This window comes from Suncus etruscus, chromosome 14 (assembly GCF_024139225.1).
Source record: "Suncus etruscus isolate mSunEtr1 chromosome 14, mSunEtr1.pri.cur, whole genome shotgun sequence".
NCBI classification, from domain to species: Eukaryota; Metazoa; Chordata; class Mammalia; order Eulipotyphla; family Soricidae; genus Suncus; species Suncus etruscus.
In genome coordinates, this window is record NC_064861.1 from 55,867,168 (window position 1) to 55,876,010 (window position 8,843).

Here is an 8,843-nt window from a genome sequence, read left to right on the forward strand (position 1 = left end):
GTTTTTAATGCAGCATGAGTAAGGACCCATTCATTTAATATCCACAAACATTGAAAGAGTCATCTGCTATGTTTTGTTTTGGTTACTAGCAGAATGTACTGGATTTGGACCAATTACCAAGGGGGGAGATACACCATAGCCAAGGAACTCAGTTGTATGTATGGCTCCGTCAAAAGAAATGTGAACTTAATTAATTCTCAAGACAATGCTACAAGTCTCATTGTTCATCATTCTTTCTTTCCTCTTCTACTACCTTATGCTAATTTATTTCACCATGCTCACAAAATAGCTCCCCAAAGTAAATTATGTACTATCACTGTGCAGTTGATTTATAGTGCTTTCCTAAAAGAAAACAACTCATGTAAAACTGAGAATTGGATACTGATATGTTGTTTCTCTGAATTTATTTGATTTTCTTCCTTTTTAAAAAAATTGCATTTTTTTGGGTCACAGGTATATCTCTATGCGACTGTTTTGCAGATAACCTAAGAAAAGTACTTTATGACCTAAGCAAATTAGAAAATTAACAAATTGGAAAAATATATTAGAATAAAACAGGTTAGGAAATTGATTTTTAATTTTAATTTTAACTTGAATATTAGATATTAAAGACATATTTTTCAAAGACTTAATTTTTCAGTGAAGTGTATTAAGCTTAAAAAGAATAATTGGATTGCCTACAATAATCCTGATACAATTAGAGTTTAGGGGGCTGGAGACATGTTACAGTGGATAGGTTCTTTCTTTTTGTAGAGATGACCCAGGTTCTATCATCAGCATTCCATATGGTCCCTGAGCGCTACAAAAAATAATCCCTGAGTGCAGAACAAAAGTAATCTCTGAGCACTACTGGGTTTAGTCAAAAAATTATTTTCAAATTAAAATTTCAGACAATAATCAAAATATTGGACTTAGATTACATTGAAAAAGTGTGTAACTTGAAGTAAACTCTTGACACTTCATTGTTTAAGTACTGATTATTGTCTCTTTCATGTCATCTTTTACTTTATATCTCAAGCTATTGTATACCTTTTATTTTTTTAATCTTTATTTGAATATCATGATTACAAACATGATTGTAGTTGAGTTTCAGTCATAAACAGAATATCCCTCTTCACCAGTGCATCAGTGCAACATTCCCCCCACCAATGCCCCTTATCTCCCCCAGTCCTGCCTGTATTCAAGGTGGGCTTTTACGACCTTTTAAAGTTTCCTGAGAAGTTTGAATTCTAGAAAGCTGTTAATATAGTTTTAAAATCTCTTTTCACAAAAGTGACCAAAAACTTAATACAATGTGCTAAACATATAGCATGCTAGATAATAGATGGGCCTTTTTGTTTTGTTTTGTTTGTTTGTTTGTTTTTGGGTCACACCCGGCAGCTCTCAGAGGTTATTCCTGGCTCTATTCTCAGAAATCATTCCTGGCAGACTCAAGGGACCATATGCCAGGATTTGAACCACCGACTTTCTGCATGCAAGGCAAGGCCTTACTTCCATGCTATCTCTCTGACCCCAGATGGGTCTTTATTAAATACTCTTTTAACTCTGATTTTTCATGGACTCTTTTTCTTCTGTGAGGGATAGGAGAGATAGTAAAGTAGGTTAATGACTTGCCTTGTATGAGGCTCACCTGGTTTGAGACCAGCATACCCTAGGATCCTGCAAACCCTCCATGAATTACCCCTGAGTACAGTGCTGGGAGTAATCCTTGAGAACCACCCAGAACAACCTACTCCAAATAAACAAAATAAGAACCTTCCTATGAATTGAATGATACATTTCCTATTTCATGTTTGAAGGGAAATATCTAAAACAAATATAAAATCTTTGTTTCTATCACACTGTGTATGATTAAATGAGGAACATGTTAAAACAGTTAACACATAAAAAACAAGCCTCAGTCTCATTAAGCGCAAATGCTATTTCTACAAAATTAAATAAGTCAAAATAGTCATGACTTCTTTACAATTCCAGAGATTAGATCAGGGAGTTCTGATTCTGCTTTGTTCCTCCACACTGTGTTCAGGGCTGTAGAAACATGTGTTTACAAATTGTTCTTTTGTATTTTTGACTTATTTAAACTCCCTGGATGGAAGTTCAAGTAACAGAAGAAAACCACTTTCCCTGACAACTAAGCATGCTGCTGAGCAAGATCTGAGTAGCTTGGAAGGGACAAGCCTTGAATACATTTGAGAGAACAGAGGTTGTTGCCCTCACTAGTAACTGCCCTGAATAGATGGATCAAAAGACTCAGTGGAAAACTCAGGCAGCCACCACCAACACCAGGAAATAGAAACTGTTGCTGGGCAAGGGGAGTCCAGAACACCAGGGAAATTGTATAGTACATACCAGAATTCAGTGTTGGTTTCTAGGGGAGTTGGTTCGTGAGAGATATTAGAAAACAAATTATAGAATTTAGGTTTTAGTTAATAAACTCGGTGATGTTCTCAGTTTTCCTTAAAATTTCAAATAAATGTTTCTTTGAACTGCTGGTTATAAAATAAGCTATAAATTAGTATAAACTCATACCCAAGTGCAGTTTTTGAAGCAACGAGTTTCTTAAGTAGGATAACAAAGAGATATCAAGCTAACAGATGACTGTGAGCATCAGTTAACTGCAGCCTTCACAGCTTTTATAGAAAAGATTATAAAACTAATCACAGAAAATTATCAAACACACATATAAGTAGGAATTTTATAAAAAACCTGGAAACACTAGCTCTGTGGATAGCATGGTCCTAAATCTTTAATTTTCAAAAAAAAACTTGTGAGGGGCATAGCTAGTATTTGATATTTATTGATTTTGAACAGTTTGAGGCATTCAAGGCTAGAAGGAACAGAATGAGATTCTGAATATGGGTATATAATTCCAGGTCTGTTATGGTGAAATCATTGAATTAGAATGCCTCTTCTGACTTATTCCATTTTTTAAAGATGCTATTTTTTAAGCACACACTTTAAGCCAGATGCCATTTGAGAAACCAGACTAATAACAATGAGCCATTCAAATATCCAGTTTCTATGAAGCTGGCATGCCAATGAAAAAGACAAGGATAGTCAGTCCATTAATTCCACTGCAAATAACCAACAAATATAAAAAGAAGGAAAAATAAGATAATATAAATAAAACCTTTATGAATAGATAATTAGCCAATTACCTAAAGGATACATAGTAGTCTTTTGAAGAATGTTCTAGACAAAGAGGCTAGTAAGTACACGATCTCAATGGAAATAAGTTTTGCAATTCCAGAAACAGACAAAACCTGTGTTCCTGGAGAATAAATGTGAAGAATAACACAAGTGTAGTGTTTAAAAATGATTTCTGCTTGATCTCTGGGTTCATGTTAAAGATTTGAATAATGTTAACCATGAATATAATCAGAAAGACAACTATATGCAATTCCTATGTTTGAACTTTAGCTTTTGCATAGATTCTCACTTTGGAAATTACAAGGAAGTAGCTTCTTTCTACTTAGTAAATTTTCTTTTTGGGAATTTTTTTTAAGAGACGACATTTTTAGTTGGCTTAACCTTTTGTCTGATTTCAGATTTTGATATATTATGTGGCAAAACATTATCTTAACAAGGATTCCCAGATTACCTTTTAAATACAAGTCTAACACACTAACACTGAGTCTCTATTCTTATCTAAAGATTATTAATTAAAATGAGGCAGCACCAATAATGGAAGAATTAACTATTTAGAAAGTGCATAATAGAGCTTTCCACTTTTGGAGCATCATTAAATGATTTTATTCTTTGGGAAAAAAAGAAAAAAAAATCTCTTTACACCATTTGTAGGTACTTTCTATTTATTTAAATTAGATTGAATTGTTCTGAACAAATACAGAGTTCAGAACAATTATTAAAGAATTAACTTTGGTAGTTGAAAGAATTCACAATTTTAAGTTTCAGTTAAATAATTATTTTAAATCAGAGGTATTCATATTAAAAAATCTGCATTCGAATGTCCTAGGCTAATTGTAGTCAAAATGTTAAGGGTAGTCTTCTATTAATGATTTTCTATAAAAAATGATATTACAGTTCTTGTGAGTAATACATTTTCCATGTTTGTTGAAAGTCAAGACTAGCATCTCCTTTTAAAATCAAAGAAGAAATGGCAAAAATCAACTAACATTTACAATGTGAAAGATCAATTCTTTTTTTGCTTTTGCTTTGTTTTGTTTGGGGCCACACCCAGCAGTGCTCAAGGAGTTTCCTGGATCTCTCAGGAATCACTTTGGACATTGCTCACAAGACCATATAAAATACTGGAAATTGAACTAAGATTAGCTGTGTGTAAAGCAAGAACCTTACCTGCTGTGCTCTTGCTTTATTCTGAAAGAGCAATTATTAATGGTAAAACTTATTCTGGAGTTGGTAATGGGATTTGGAAAAGGCATGGCTTGGGGATGAGGACACTGAGTTCTAGACTCTTTTATTGTTCACCATTAAATTATTTCATAATCAGCAAAATTAAAAAATGAACAAAATGGTACAGTTAGATTTTTGTAACAAAGCTTGTTAATTTACCAATTTTCAAAGATATTACAGCAGACTCTGCTTCATTTTTTGAAATATATCTGAGTCAAAGTTAAATTGCAGATAAAACACACCATATCTGCATCTTTGATGGTTCTAATGTACAGTAGGTAATCAATAAAGGTTAGTTAATTTTTGTAAATTAGTACAGGAGTCATCAGATAAGTTTATAAGTGAAGAAAAGAATATAGAAAAATTCACAGATATATACCAGACCACTTAGTGATGTGTGTGTGTAAACTCCTGCAAGTGCAACCAGAAGCATTCATTTTTGCAGATTTTAATGCTGAGTAGGTTGTGAATATAGCTATGGCTTAATTTTTTTGTTATTGGAGTGACAACATTTTTTTTCTTAGAAATATATCAACAAAAGTGGAATAAGTCCACACAGAAGACTAACATATTTAGATAATATAACTATCTCATCATCTTGGTCTGAGACATAGACCATGTCATAGGAAATTGAGTGCTAATTAAGGTATTTTTATTCATTTCAAATGTGAAAAAAGTGAGTGACATTAATAAAAACTTGTATTTAATGGTTATCATTTTACCCTTGAAACCACTCCTGGGGTATTTAATTTTCTTAAAGATGCTTTATTGAAAATGCTTTTATATTATCATAGGTTATATTCATTCTTGTTAAATATTTTTGTTTTGTTTATTTTTTATGATTTATGCATATGTTTGTTAATATTTTGGACCACATCTGGTATTGGGCAAAGCTAGCTCAGTGCTTGAGTCATTATGATAGCATTCCATGTGGTACTGGAACCATGTGGTACTGGAACCAAGGATCAAACTGGCCCTTCTTCAAAAATAGTGTGTCCCAGTCCTTTAAACTACCACTTTGACCCTTTTATTTGTCACTATTTCAAGACTACATCAATATATTCAATGTTCTAAAAAATCATGTTAGATAATTTTTATTCAATATGATGATGTTCAGTGGAGGGAGAAAATGCAATTTCTGCTCCATTGATATTCAATATAATGAGAAATACATTAATAAAATAATTACAGAAATAAATGTAAAATTTAAGCTGTTGTTTTTAAATATCATTTATTGGGATATAAATCACATGTCATAAAAGTCGCACTTCTAAAGTGTTCAAGTCAGTAATTTTTATTAAACTCACATATTTATTTGTATGTAACAACTATCTAATTTTAGAACACTTTTATAATTTCATAAAGAAAATTCCATTCATTAGCAATGTAATATATTTCCCTTTCCCCATGTATCTTGACAAAATGTCTAATATTGTATATATTAATTTATATAGTATAGACTCTTATATTTCTTTTTTTTCACTTGATTTGTGATTTAAAATTCCATTTTTTCTATAAAATAGAAACAAAACAAGATAATAGGTAAATCTTTATTATTGTATTTCAAAATCATTATTATCAAATAGTGAGGGGAGAGTTGAGGGAAATGAAGATGTAGGTTGGTGTTAATATAGGGACTCTTGTGGAGGAAGGATCTTGGGCATTACAGTAATGTTACACATCAAATTCAAAACATAAGCTTTATTTTAACAATGTTATATAAAGGCAATATTACAACAAATAATAAAAACTAAGCCAACAGAGTTTGTTTGTTTATAGACCACACTTTGCTATACTTAGAACTTACTCATGGCTCTGCTCTCAGGTTCACTCTGGTAGGGTACATAGGAGCATATGGGGTTACAGGGATTGAACTCAGGTTTGGTATGTACAGGGCAAATGCCCTTTTCATTGTATATCTCTGGCCCACAACCAATAATGTGTTTTAAAGAAAAGCAAAACAAAAAAATTAACTCCATAAATTTTTTCTTTTGGGGGGAGCGTTTAAGTCACATCCTGGCTCTGTGCTCAGAAGTTGCTCCTGGCAGGCAAGGGGGAGCATATGGGATGCCGGGATTTAAACCAGAGTCCGTCCTCTGTTGGCTGCATGCAAGGCAAAACGCCTTATCACTGTGCTATCGCTCCGGCCTTTTTGTTTGTTTGTCTGTTTGTTTGTTTGTTTTGGGGGCCATATCCCGTGACGCTCAGGGGTTATTCCTGGCTATGCGCTCGGAAATGCTCTTGTCTTGGGGTAACAAATGGGACGCTGGGGCATCAATCCTCGGTCCATTCTAGACTAGCTTGGCGAAGGCAGATGCCTTACCACTTGTGCCACTGCTCTGGCCCAAACTCCATAATTTTTGAAGAATTCATCAGAAAATAAATTTATATTGCTAAATAGTATTCTGTTGTAGGATTATGCCACAGTTTATTGATCTGATGTCAGTTGAATAATACTTGGATTGTTTCTATCTTTTACTACAAAATTTATATGTAGATAAGTATTGAATTCTCTTGGCTATTCATCTAGGAGTAGTAGTACTGTTGTACTAAGATATAAATTTTCAGTTAGTATTGCAGTTTCCCCCAATAACCCCATCATTACAAAATCCCACCAACATTCACAGAGGCACTAAACATCTTCAAGTCTATTCCACTTTGTATTATTTATCTCATTTCTTATCTTAGCATATCTTGAGTTGCATGTCATTTTGCTTAGTGTTCCAAAATTAGCTCTTTGCCAGTAAAAAATTGCCACCATCTTTCTTCCACTTAAGATTTGTCACATTCCTTTCTTGAGAATGTCTTTAGAAATGCAAAGTTTTGGGGTCGGAATGGAAAGTTTTAATTAACTATGATTTATTTTTCTATTTAAAGTAACATATAGAGAATCATGACCTAATTCTGATTCTTTTTTTGTTGTTTGTTTTGCTTTGTTTTGTTGGGGGAGCACACCCAGTGATGCTCAGGGGTTACTCCTGGCTCCGAGCTCTGAAATCGCTCCTGGCTTGAGGGACCCTACGGGATGCAGGGGGATTGAACCACAGTCCCTCCTAGGCCAGCACTGAACCATGGTCCGTCCTAGGCCAGCACTGGCAAAGCAGACACATTACCACTCTGTGCCACTGCTCAGGCCCCCTAATTTTGTTTTTTAAATATGAAGCTAAAGTTTTCTTCTAAAAGTTACTGAGTTTGAGTATATAATGCATTTGAGTAAATTCCTATGCATTTGAATAAATTCTTATATAATTTTGGTAGATGTTCAAACTTTTTTTTTCTATTGTGATTATTCAGTTTTTCAAGCACTATTTATTCAAAAGAAACATTCCCGCTGACTTTTGGCCCTTTATAAATCATAAATAATGAAAAATCTAAAGATATAGTTCTGAATTTTGAATTTCTGTTTTTTGTTTTTATGGCCACACCTGGTGATGTTCAGGTGTTACTCCTGGGTATGCACTCAAAAATGCTCCTGGCTTGGGGGAACATATGGGATGCCAGGAAATCAAACCGCAGTCTGTCCTAGGCTAGCATGGGCAAGACATGCCTTACCCCTTGTGCCATTGCTCCTGCTCCTAAAGTTTGAATTTCTATCATTTTCTCTATTGCAATAATTTTTATTAGGCTAATTTAATTACTATAGCTTTGAAGATAACTTGAAATTTTGAGGTTTAAGTTCGTTAACTTTGTCTTTTAAAGTTATCTATTAAAACAATATTTTCAGGAGTGAGGTAGGATGGTGTGGGGTCCACAGAGAAAGGAGCAGTAACTTGTTAAGGATAGTTCCAAGGCTCTCAGAAATGTAATTTGTCCAGATCTTCATAATTAGGGGTATATTAACTCTTTCTGAAAAGAATCTCTTTTTAGCCATTATGTCTTCAATTTCTTTCACATCAAAGTTGGTAAAGCCCTCTTCCTTATAAAAAAAATCTTCTGGTTATTAGTGAACATTTCTGAGGTGCCCTGCATACCTTGAGAGTCTAATATTGGGAACAGAAAAAGGTATATATGAATGTTCACTGCAAAGGACTGTGTCCAAGAGTCATGGGGCAACCCATATAAACTACAGTTTGCATGCACTACCCCTAAGGAGGCCTCTGTTTGCAGTCATTGTACACTGAACAGAGACAGTAGAATTATCTTGGGAATCATGCACATGCGAGGCATGCATTCTGACCAATGAACTGTATCTTTCAGCCCTTTTTTGCGGGGGAAAAGAGGCACAACTGGTGATATTCAATGATTACTTCTGGCTCTGTACTCAGGAGTTATTCCCGGCAGTGCTTAAGGAACCACATGGGATGCCAGGATTGAATTCAGGTGGGCTACATGCAAGGCATGTGCCTTACCTGTTTTACTCTCTATCTTTTACTCTATATACTTCTATAAACCTATTCAATTTTTTTCTTAAATTACTATGAAATTTATGCATTTCCATCTATTAATACAGTTGTATATTTATTTGAATA

General features: G+C 34.0%; 1 pseudogene; it reads right to left on the minus strand.

Moving 5' to 3' along the window:
- Positions 1–8,401: 8,401 nt before the first annotated feature.
- On the minus strand, positions 8,402–8,526 carry LOC126029313 (uncharacterized; annotated as a pseudogene).
- Positions 8,527–8,843: the final 317 nt, after the last annotated feature.